Source organism: Petromyzon marinus, chromosome 49 (genome assembly GCF_048934315.1).
Source record: "Petromyzon marinus isolate PM22_M1 ecotype Great Lakes invasive population chromosome 49, UKy_Petmar_22M1.pri1.0, whole genome shotgun sequence".
Taxonomy (NCBI): domain Eukaryota; kingdom Metazoa; phylum Chordata; class Hyperoartia; order Petromyzontiformes; family Petromyzontidae; genus Petromyzon; species Petromyzon marinus.
In genome coordinates, this window is record NC_133715.1 from 10,316,271 (window position 1) to 10,328,566 (window position 12,296).

The following is a 12,296-nucleotide window of genomic DNA, read 5'->3' on the forward strand; positions in this document are numbered from 1 at the left end:
GGCTATCGAGCGAAGGTTGTTGTGAGAAAGCAACCCTGTGAGACAATGGGGCTCCCCCACACCCACCCACGACCCCCCCCCCGAAGCCATACCGATTGTTGTAGAGCGAGTAATGTAAGCGAGGGACCCGTTCAAGGACGGCACGTGTGTATGTTGAACTTCGATGGCACCGTACGTGGCCAACCGTGCTAATCGCAGGTGCGGGGGAAGGACAACCAACATAAACACACCCTCTTGGGTGGCACCACGTCGCCACCTAGGAGCTTGACGCGGACGGCACCACGCCTGCCCCGACCGCATTTGTCTCCCCAGTGCTGATGTGTCCACGACGCACCAGTTACTCGGAAACGGCACCGGGTACTTGGACACTGAACTCGACCCTCCATGTTCGTAGCGCAGCGCGCTGACGTCTGATGACGAGCAGCGATGATGATGATGATGAAGAAGAAGATGACGAGCAGCTATGATGGTGGCAATCAGCGATGATCAGCGATAATGATGCCGGAGCAGCGATGATGATGATGATGATCAGAATATGTATTTATCCTGGAGAAATTCGCCGACGACGACGACGACGATGATGATGATGTAAAGTCGAGCCCCTCGCCCAACAGGTGCCTCCTCCGTCAGGAGGCGCTGGACAGCTTCGCCCTGGCGCTGCCAACATCTGTGAGACGAATCGGCGACCTCCCAGCTGCCTAATCCACAATTATACAGAACATCAATAACAGCGGCGCAAGCCGGCGTTTCGCCACGCACGTAACTTAAGCGGCATTTCAGAACATTATTTTTTTTTAACTGTTAATCTTTCATATCAGATACACGCGTACACGCCGCGTGTGTGCGCGCAGCTGCGGGTCGTGGGGGAGCTGCGAACCGGGCGATCCGAGTTCAATTCCCGCTCGCGGCCAACACCGGTGACGATTATCTGAACCGGTCCTGGGCCTTCCCTAGATTGATTCAGCCACAAGTGAGTACCTGGGGCGGTGTGTAAAACATTGCCACTGGGGAGACAAAGGTGGCCGGGCGTGGTTCTGGCCAACCCAACCCTTCGTGTGCCGTGCTAGCCTTCATAGGTGCTCGCCAGCAGTCTGTACGGAGATCGTTGTCTTTGTGTCTGCCAGTCAAAAGCGCGTTGCTCTCAACGCGCTGTTAACGCGGCGCACATCACACGACTCGCCACGGAGCCCTTCGTATGGCCTTGGCAGAGCGGCCGTTTCAAGACGCAAATCAGTGGCCCACAAAATCCACGATGCCTACGTGGGAGTGCATGGGGGGGGGGGGGGGGGCAGCCCCCTTCTACGTTTCCACGGTACAATGAAAATATATTTTTTTATTTACCAGGTAAAGCCCACTAAGCTATGTAGCTCTTTTTCAGAAGCGACATGGCCACAAATTATAGCTCAACGAAGTGGCTTACCATGTGGAAATAATCTAAACGCATGTTGATTCTAAATGTGGAGGGGAAAACCTGGGCACACGGAGAGAAATCCACGCGACCACCACGGGGAGAGACGTGAAAACTCCAAATACACAGCAGCAGGCGTCAGGGTCGGGATCGAACCCACGACCTCCTGTATATCAGGCGAGGTAGCTAACATCTCATAGCCATCGCGGTGCCGCGGTGGCCCTGTACAATTCCCAAGGTACTGTTACACAATTAAGCGATGCTTGTCATGGTATTTCCTCATATACATAGGAATGGTGGTTTCTAACACTGGCCCGGGTCTATTTTCTTCTAACACTGTCACTGATTTAAGCAGCAGCGAACCCTGGACCCTGGCCCATTGTTGTTTGATAGCTCGGTTTGTGGCGAGTGTAAGCTCAAGAGCTAAAGAGCCAGGCTTTTGAAACGTGATATTTTTCTCTCTCTCGCTTTAAACAGCCAGAGGGAAACACATTCTATTCTTCTGGCACAGATTTGCAGCATGTTTGGTCACGAGGACAAACAAATTATTCAGGCTGAACCAAATGCGACTCTGGATTTCTGCCACCCATCATCTCTTGCCCCCAAGTACGTTACAAACTTGGTCAATTCAAGAAACGAATTAATCCCTGCCTAGCACAACATCAGTAGTGCTGTTTGTTGCTGGCTGCTTGGCATTGCTGGGCCTTTGTTCAACAAATGTGATATTAAAACAATCTATGTGTATATATGTATATATGTGTGTGTGTGTGTCTCGCCACCTGACCCGACAGCCGTCTGCTCTGCCAGTGCGGTGCCCGTAATCTTATCGAATTGCCACGGATCTTTCTATCCGGACGGAATTTGTCGGCCCAATAGGATCGTGTCTACCCAGGTGGGTCCGGTTAGTGGCGAACGTAAACATCCTGTTGCTGGCCAGATTTTATGTAAAAAAAAAAAATTGTAATCATATTGCCCTTATTATTTAATTGCACAAATAAGCCCCCCGCCCCGCCGCACACCCACTAGAAAGTAAAACCGCAGCGTTTACCCCCCCCCCCACCCCTCCATCGGACCCCATTCCGTTTTCCAAACCCTAAACCAAGTCCCAGCGCTGTCAGGTGGCTGGACCCGGATCCGCAATTGGCTGCACGACCTTGGTTCTATGCTCAGCGCTGGCCAATCGCAAGGCGTACAACAGCAAAACGAGTCAAACTTTCGAGAGAAAAACAGCGACGACGCCTCCGACGTCTCCTTAGCTATGGGTGGCCCGCAGTGTTTGCGGGGCAGGCGCAGGTGACGTTTACTTCAAATGTTATTTGAACAACAGCGTTTGGGGGGATGGGGGGAGGGAGTTGGTCGAGGGTTTGGAGGGAGGGGGGGAGGAAACCACACATGGGCCCTCGCAGGTTGTGGAAAGTATTGTAATCTGGTGGAAAATTACCCAGGGGAACATGCGGGGAAAAAAATACGTTTGTTGAAAAAAAAGTCTTTGTTTTGATGGAAAATATATTATTATTGATCCATGTTTCTTAGCAAAAAAAAACCAGAGATGTTTTAATTAATTAATTGTCTAAATAAATCAAATATAAATATGGCATGGTACCGAAAAACTGAGATTTGCCCATGATAGCATTTGGTCTTGTATTTGTAAACATAAACAAAACAATCATCAACAGGTCTAGGTCAAATGGTAATTGGGTAATGCCTTGAGCTAGCGGTGGAAATTCCACATTACTATTGGAAAGGACAGTCTCTCCCTCAGGAAAACCTTTGTTGTATGTATGTCGAACTTCATTCGCAACATACGTAGCCAACTATGCTAATCGGAGGTGGTATGGGATTTATCAACTCCCAAGGAGATGATGGACTTGGATGGCCACCAACTGCTATTTTTATTTACAAAACCCTCCAGCAAGAATCAAACACCTTGCTGCTGCAATTGAAATCTGTGTAATAATAACAATAATAATCATTTACAGCCCTTCATCAATCTTACTGCTGGATGAAGGCCTTCTCACGTCGGGTAAGTATTGGAGGTGGGGGGGGGGGTGCTTGACCATACTTGACCACAGTGGTCAGTGCGGGTAGCAACAATTATTGACGTTACATTCTTGTGATGCGCGCACTTGAATCTCCCGCCACGTAGATGTTCGTGGTTGTGTGGCTGTATACGGCTCTCCGATGCGTTTTTGGATCAGTTCGGCACGACGTCCGACGTTTTCGCTCCACATTCTCGGAGCTTCTTCAGGAACTGAATATGCCATCGCGAGAGACGCGGTACGACCCGAAAACGCATCGGAAACCCGTGTGTGCATATGTTCAGACATGCCCAGTCCTGTCACAGAAGATGAACCGTGTCCCGGCATTCCAAGAGTATAACCGGCATCAGCCAGAGTTTTAAAAAATAGCAAAGCGTTAAGTCGGCGTGCGCAGAGTTATTAAAAAAAAGACGGTATCAAATTTCTTGGGCAACAGCGCAGTGACAAGCGCGCAACAGCTGATACGTGACCTCCACACTCGGAATCACTTCTGCAGCAGCAGCAGACAGGCACGGCCAAGCATCGCACCTCTGAGTCACCCATTCCAAACCCGTGATTCAGAGCAATTGGTAGCGCACAGTGCTGGCCTTGTTTTTTTTACTATCAATTAAGTCTTTTTAAAGTCAAATGAGTGAACACTTTTGTTTTTGCATGTATTGCTCTTGAGCCCAACTCGTCAGGGCCTCTTTATCGAGTCCTTAAATAATCACCGGTGGTTGTTTTCCTTTGACATTCATAACCACAACGTTGTCAGCAAATCTGAGTCGGTTATATTATCTCCGTCTATGTTCACGCGTTTGCGTCTCCCAATTCAAAAGTCGCGCTTCGCGAGTTCGCAAAATGATCCCAAGAAATCCGTGTGTGTATACGTATATTGCACTTCTTTCGCACCGAGACGTCGTGGGCAAGAACACCCTCAACTGAAAAGGCACGATGGCTAGTGGTCGAGACTAATGGTGGAGTTGCAGCCAAAGGAGGTAGCATACCAGATATCAGCTTGTGCGCAGTAACTACAGTACATGGATTGTTTAATTGATCAAGAGTCCTGCTTCTAGTCGTGAATAGTTCATCACTGCTGATGATAATGAACTTAGCACTAGACCCAGTTCAAATCTGGGTCGCAGTGCTAACAGATTTGTAAAATGACTACCGCTTTGTGGTAGGTCAGCAGATGTCGACAGCGGAAAAAATATCACCCCTACCCCTCCCAAGCAGAGGAATGTGGAATTTCCGATGCTGGAGGAGAGCCTTCAGTGAAGATGAGCAACACCCAATGCATGATCCGAGCAGAAAAACACACACACATATACGCGCACACACATAAACCCCCCCTGTAACCTTAACAGACTGTTGGGGCAAGTGCTGTTAGGCGAGCACCTTTGAAGGCTGGAATGCTACCGATGGGTGGGTGGAAAACACATCGCACCAGGTACTCATTTGAGGCCGAATCGACCCAGGGGAGGTCCAGAACCAGTTCAGATATTCGCCACTTGTTATCGGAGCGGAAATCGAACTCGGGTGGGCCGGGTTCGTCGCGCGACGCGCTAACCGCTGCGCCACCGCTCCCCACACACGCACACACGCACGTGTCTAGAGATTTGTTTTGGTGCCAGCATGGTGAGTAGCCGGCGAATGAGGTCAGAGCCCGAAAGGGCGACTCGCCGTGCAGCAGCAGCAGCACGGCGAGTCGTCCACTGCGATGCATTGGCGCTCTCAGATAAACTTATGGGGGGGGGGGGGGAGGTAGATAAAAAAAGAAGTCACTCATTTCGAGAAACAGACAATCGATTACATTCACCTTAAGTTTGCATGTGCTCGTATTCAAATGAGAATTAAATATAACTTAAATAAAATTCGCATTAAAAAAATTGTTACAGTATTTACGAGCAATTTTGCACTCAAGAAAATAAAATAATCTGCGACAAACGTTGGCCTAAACGAATGGGTACATCTCTAGTTTGCGTGCAGCCCCCAAAGTGGAAATTCCACATTAGCACGGCAGAGGCAGCTGAGCCACTTAAACGACCACTGTCGACTCGCCGCCAAAGCAGTGCCTCGTTTTACTCACTTCGCCACCCAGCTCATAGTGCACTCTTAACAATAATAATCATCATCATCATCAATAACAATAAGAAGTTAACGATCTGCGCGCGTGCCAAAGCGCTGCTCCCCACTTATCGCGGGGGGGCCCTGGGAGGCCGTGGCCACGTGGTCGCCAACCCGGAAGTGACCACGCGGAGGAGGCGGAGGCGGCGGCGCTGCTGCGGCCTTCGTCCGCGCAGCGGCCACGTGGTGAGAGCCGCGTGGAGTGGCCCCAGCTCGGCTGCGTCGCCCTCTCACCTAGCGAGCGTCAAGGCGGTAACAGTGACACGGGAGGTGTCGGGGTGGACAAGCCCCAACAAGGGTGTCCGTAGATCCTCTGTATCGGCTTGAGCCGAGCTGCGAATGCTTTGGCCGTTGCATTGCGCTTGTACTGTTCGCCTTTCGGCGCTGTGCGCGATTCAGCACCCACCGCTGGTGAGACAAGGCCACGTCTCTGGTGATCGCCGATCTGTTTCGAGGACTGCACACATCAAAAACACGTGTGTGCATGCTGTACCACAAGGTCAATGTAGACTTGGATGCCTCGTTATAACGAATGTCTGTTTGCTAATTGGACATCTTAAAACCTCCTGTATTGCCCCTTTTGATCGCTTTGAATACGTTTCGCATTTTATCCGAGACAGCCCTGGCCAAGGTAAACGAAACGTGAACTGCGCATTAGAACCGGAACTCACCGGGATCGCCTGAGCGAACCGACATCATTCCTCGAGAGCAGTTGTCGAACTCGCGAGGCAATGCGTCGGGGAGCGTGCTTCGTAGGCGCTCTGTTCGCCGTACGGGAAATGAATCCCGTTTCCCAGAATCGGCGTTTCAGTTTTTTTTTGTATTCCCCCCGACGCCAGCTGCGATGGTAATGTGGCAGAGGTACGGCAGGCAGGAGCCTGTCCGTGACACCACGCGGACGCGCACGCTGAACCTACGTGACCTTTGCCTTACTCGTCGATCTTCTTCTACAAATCATTCAATGTTTTAACCAGGTATGAAAGGCCCGCTGAGCGAAATAGCTTATTTTTGTTGTTGTTAGAAGCGACCTGGCAATAACACATGATAGCTCAACGAAGTGGCCTATCGTCGTGTGGACATTTAGAGTAGCAGCCGAAGACTGTGAACTCGCGTTGTTTATTTAATGTGGAGGGGGAAACCCCGAGAAGAAAATCCACACGACCACGGGGAGAGAGAGAGACGCGCAAACTCCAAATACACAGCAGCAGGCGTCGTGCTTCGGAGTCGAACCCACGACGTCCTGTATACCAGGCGAGGTAGTCAACATCAACGAGTCGATGAATGCTGAATCTAAAATGCAAAGTTGATCAAAATATATATATAAGTAATATAACAAGGGACAAGGAATTTAAAATGATTGAGTGGACGTCTGTGCCGGCAATCCGAGCCATAAACTCTTCTCGATTAAGTTACTCCGGCGGAATAGCGGCAGCACCGGCGGTCATCCTGTAATTGAGCGCCTGCGTCCCCTCCAATGTTCTTGCGATGTCGAGGGACGAAAGCGAACTCGGAGGGCTTCAGTAACGCCCCCTCCCCCCATCGCCCTCGGTTGCTGTTCGTCAGCTGTCCTCTGGCAGGCCGACACGAGGGCAGGCGAAGGGTATTTATTTTTAAGAAATATTGTTTTGCTTAAGGGCAGAGTTTAGGCGCACTGCTAGTCCGACAAACGTCGCTCACAACCACGCAAATTGACCCGTATTTCACCGCTCTTCACTGCTGTGTAAAAACAACGCAAGGCGAGCAGATGTTTTGTCAGCGGACTCGGAGCGAGGGACCGATGGGGTTGTGTCGTCATTTCTGCTGGAAACCCTGAGCCAGTGGTGGGAGATGATCTATGTTGTTAGGGTGGAGCCAGTCACCCCCGCAAGGACTACAACTAAAGTAGACTCTCGATTGTCCGCGTGCGGTTTATCTCATTTACGGATTAACCGGGCACCTGAGATTTTGACATGAGTTAATAACTCGTGGATTTTTCCCTTAAGCCCAAATTAATAATGCAAAAACAGTGATACATTGTTATTCTTTGAAAATGTGTATGACTTGTCACGTGCTGAAACCGAACAAATATGTTGCTCCGGATAATCCGCAATCCACGTGATGCCTCTACAGTACAGTAGTTGCACAACTTTCCAGCAGTAGGCGGAATTTGATTGATGTTGATTGGCGTGGCGCTGCTGCTGTCCACTTGTGGGCCGAGTGTTCTGCGCGGGAGCAGGAAAGTGTTGTCACTGAGCACGCTCGTCGATCGGCCGCTCGTATATTCGTGGTTTTTGGCATAGAGATCTGCGAAAAATGGTAATGTTTTTGGATTAGTTATCCGCGATTTTTTTATTATCCGCTTCCGTCCTCCCCGTCATTAGCGCGGGTAATCGGGAGTCTACGTTATTTGACTTTCCATAAGAGCGAGCGGTGGCTCATTGTATCGACTTGAGGTGTCCAAGTGGCGTGTGTGTATGTTGAACTTCTTTGGCACCGTACGTAGCCAACAGTGCTCATCGGAGGTGTGGGAAACGGGGGGTTGAGACAGCAGCAGAGGTGCTGTAGGGATTACGTCGATACGTACGAACGAAAATGCCTCGATAACATGCAACCTCGAGGGAAAGCCAATTGATGTGAATTGTTTATCTTAAACTTACACGGTCGTGTGTCTAAAATTGAGAGCTGAACCAACTCTTTATTTTGCTCAGTTAATGCTGTTAAAGCGATTTGTCCTGATAAAACTTGTTAGCACGTGGCACACCATCACGGGAAGGGGAGCAGAGTTAAGGACATACACAGTACTCCGATTAGCACGGTTGGCCTACGTAGGGTGCGAAAGAAGTTAAACATGCGTGTACATTTGCACTGTTTGGGAAAACAAACGAAATAGCAGTTTAGGGGAGGGATGCCGGCACCACAGTCCCCGAGACGGACAGCGAGGAGGGCACGGCTCAAGATGAGCAGCAGCAGGAAGAAGAGAGGAGGAGGAGTGTCGGTTGGGGAAGGCGAGGAGGAGGAGAGAGAGAAGTGACGGCCAGGCCAAAATGTTGAGGGTGAGAGAGTGATGGTGATGATGAGAGCGCGATGATGATGATGATGAGGGTGATGATGATGATGAGAGGGAGAGAAAAGGAAGGAGAACAGAAACGTGAGTTTCGAGTATTTGTCTGCTATACATTTCCACGTAATAAGCCACTTCGTTGGACTATCATTTGAGGCCAAGTCGCTTAAGAAAAATAGCTATGTAGCTCAGTGAGCCTTACCTGGTAAAATGAAAAAAAATTGGTGTAAGCGTGCACTTCTTCATCGATACGTGAAAGCTGAACAAACTAATGTTGTTAGCAGTGGTGCCTTCATCTCCAAAGTGATTTGTGTCGATCATGTATCCACGCATGTACGCCGAACATCTTTCCCACCATACGCAGCCAACCGTACTAATCGGAGGTACAAACTTACATTGGTGTATCACTTAAACACTCCCTAATAGCAACGCGCAAAAAATAAAAACGCGACGCGTCAACACCGGGGGCCTGAAAGGAAAACGATGGACGTTGACTTTCTGCTGCGCTCGTGCACCACGGCCAACGCGGCAACATCACCAAATTATTTGTTGAATGGCAACACAACTTACACGCAAAAGGTTTTGTTCGCATCCGATCATCGTTACAAGAGTCATCCTGACCCCACGTTGACTACACACACACACACAGACAGATGGGCGGATGGACAAACAGGACGCGGATGGACAAACAGGACGCGGCTAACGAATGGCACACGATCTTTCTCTTTGCCAAGTTTTGTTTTTGTTCTGAGGAAAAGGAATTTCAACCCCTCCCCCCCCCTACCCAGCCACACCTGAGCGTCAGGGATTGCTGAGCCATTCCCGCTACAGGTGACACCTCGGCACTCTTACACCGGGGTCTGTACTCCACGGGAGCGTTTTAACAAACAGCCCCGCCACGCGCTTCAGTTTACGCACTGCCTATTACGAGCGGTTCAATTATTCAAGAGCAAACGCCGAAGCTTACTCTGTTAAATATGACGATCGACACTCGTTTTAAATTACTTGCTAATGCGACGTCAATAATGTAGTTGTGTTTGTGTGCGCGATTTATTTAATTATTTGCCCCCCCCCCCCCCCCCTTCTCTCTCTCATGCTAACATGTGGGCACTTGGCTCCTGTCGAGGATTGATTTTGGTGTCGTCAAAAAGTCAAAACAAAAAAAGTTCAAAGTCATTCCCTTGCCCCAACTGTACATCTGTGGAAAAAAAGAGCTTTATAGCTCATCGGATTCCTCCAGTACAAATAAATATTCTGATTCTGATCTCCTATTCACAGCCCTGAGCCAGTGGTGGAAATTCGACATTATTATGTCGGGGGCGAGTGAATCCATTGGCTTGCCCACGGGGTAGTTATTTAACTCGGGGCGTGTGTTGTGCCACAGGCCGGGCAGCGGCTTCGTCGCCTGCAGAGCGTGTCGGGTCTCATCGTCCCCCGGCGCTGGGCTTCGTGGGCGGACACGCAAAGTCTTCAACAATGTACGCCATCGTCTGTCTCGCACCACAGCCCCGCAAAGTGGTACCTGGTTTATGATGATGGGCTGAATCAATAGCGAACCAAGATTCGAACTTGCAACCTTTGGTTTTTTGTACACGGGACACATGCCGTGGGTGTGATATCAAATGTGTGGATTATTAATGGAGGCTTCATCCAAAAGACGGGAAATGACTCATATGATTGTCTACCTTCTCAGGTGTGCTGGCTGTAAAGTCACGGTGTATTTCTCATCACTCTTAAGCAACATTTGGGCGAACAGAAATTATAGCTTTGACTGAAGTGGGTATAATATATATGGCAATTATCTGTGTGCGAGCCATTATCTGGCTCACCCCTCGCATGTCAATACCAAACTACCACGTGCATCGGGTTCATACTTTCGCCAGTTGTTATGTACGTGTCCATTGTGAGTCATTACCTAGCTTAGATATTCCCTTCTCGCTGTGCGTTTGACAGCCCCTCAAGTGTGAACGTGTGTGGATAGCCTTGTACGCCTATGACCAAATCATTGGAAGGCACGCAATGTCGTGACATCTCAAAAGCCAAGCGGTTGACAGCCTGGACAGCAGCTGGACAGGTCACCACCATGTACAAACGAGGTTGCCACAGGTCCGTGTGGTGGCTATGTTGTGGGCAGTACAGAAAACTCCACTGTTGCACTGTACTTCCATGCCACCCACGTATATGCTCCCCGCCTTAACCAACCCGCACCGACTAGTGTGGTGATGTATGGTCAAATAACCCCCCCAGGTCGCACAAACTTGGAGAGGCCCTCATCCAGCAGTGGATGGACTGACAAAAGAGCTGTAAGTGTACATAGACAAAGATCCCCCACATAGTCATAACAGACTGTAGGAGCAAGTGTTGTTAGCGAGTAGCACGCATGAAGGCTAGTACGGCACACAAGGGGGTGGGTGTCCAGTACCATGCCCGGCCACCTTTGTCTTCCCAGTGGTGATGTTTACACACCGCACCAGCTACTCATTTGAGGCCGAGTCCACCCTGGAGGAGGCCCAGGACCGGTTCAGATAATCGTCACTGGTGTTGGCCGTGAGCGGGAATCGAACTCGGGCCACCGAGTTCGTAGTGCAGAGCGCTCACACCGTACTCATGCTCCCCCACATACGTACTACGTACATTGCACTATTTTCACATGGAAAATAGTACGATCCGATTGCGCAACATTGGAAGTAGTGCACGAGGTCACCAGTATAAAGGCTCAAGTGACACCAACACAGAAACGCATTGAGGCCTAATTCGAGAGGTTAACGTGGAATTAAGAGGCATTGCTGCTGATGCCATCTCCACTCCATCACCCTTTTCGTATTACCGGGCACCACAGCCGTTGCAAAGTGCAAAGCTCATTCGCCAAGGTCTGCTCTTACAATATCCCAACCGTTTGGCTCGAGGTCTTATCCCTTCACTGCCTGCCAACCTCCGGTTAAAGACCCTCGGGGAGGGGCTTTAATTCATTCATTAATTTCAAGCACGGCTCGGTCATGACGAACTCGCGAGTAAACGCCCGGGGATAGGAGCGTGCCAAGGCTTACCTTATTATATCGCTCGCAGCCAAACTACGGCAGGAAGCGAGCGCTCGGCCGCCGCGCCGTTCAACTCCGCGGCGCGTCCGAGAAGCTCCCGACGCGAGAGGCGCGCGGCGGCGCGGAGCGGACGGCCAAAACCCACGAGCAAGGTGGACTTGGCACCTGAACAATCGACACGAGCGTCTGTGCGTAGAGTCGTCGTCATATCGGCCACGTGCGCGAAATGTCACTGCCGCCGTAGGGGGGGGGGCCGGGGGGAGGGGTTGGGCACCTCCCTCCCCTCCCTCCCCTCCCCTCCCTCCCTCCTCCACCCCCTGAGTCCGGCAGTGTGCCCCGCGGTGTCCACTCGGCACGCGTGGAGCTGTCCACTGGGCCAGGTGCTGATCGCCTTGGCCGGTGTGGGAACCCACGCGGCCACTCAGCAGGCAGAGCGTGGCGGCGGCTGCCGCTGCTGCTGCGGCTGCTGCGGCCGCTGCTGAGGCTGCTGCTGCCGCGGCTGCCCTTATCTGGAGCCGCAGGGGCGGTTTCCGGCAGCCACGACGGAATCCTGCCACGTTCAGCGCGTCGACTCTGGCGACGCGGCTGTGGTTGTTTGCCGTTTTTTATTTTTGCTTGCGTGTGTGTGAGTGTGCGCGCGAGGTGCGTTATTGATTTATTTATGA

The 12,296-nt window shown here is 50.8% G+C and overlaps 1 protein-coding gene and 1 long non-coding RNA gene across 10 annotated transcripts in view; one reads left to right on the forward strand and one right to left on the reverse strand.

Moving 5' to 3' along the window:
* The window catches only part of LOC116952997 (runt-related transcription factor 1-like), a 155,179-nt gene that overhangs the window by 117,118 nt on the left and 25,765 nt on the right, over positions 1-12,296 (reverse strand). The gene's annotated exons all lie outside the window — the stretch shown is intronic.
* Positions 5,396-12,296, forward strand: part of LOC116952998 (uncharacterized) — a 93,760-nt gene continuing 86,859 nt past the window's right edge. For 3 of the 6 annotated variants that reach the window (XR_012947153.1, XR_012947149.1, XR_012947152.1), the window contains exons 1-2: positions 5,400-5,739; positions 9,978-10,071. This is a non-coding gene — a long non-coding RNA (uncharacterized LOC116952998). Of the gene's footprint in view, positions 5,740-6,392; positions 6,528-9,977; positions 10,072-12,296 lie in introns of all 6 variants that reach the window. The other 3 variants (XR_012947151.1, XR_012947150.1, XR_012947148.1) reach the window with 3 other exon arrangements.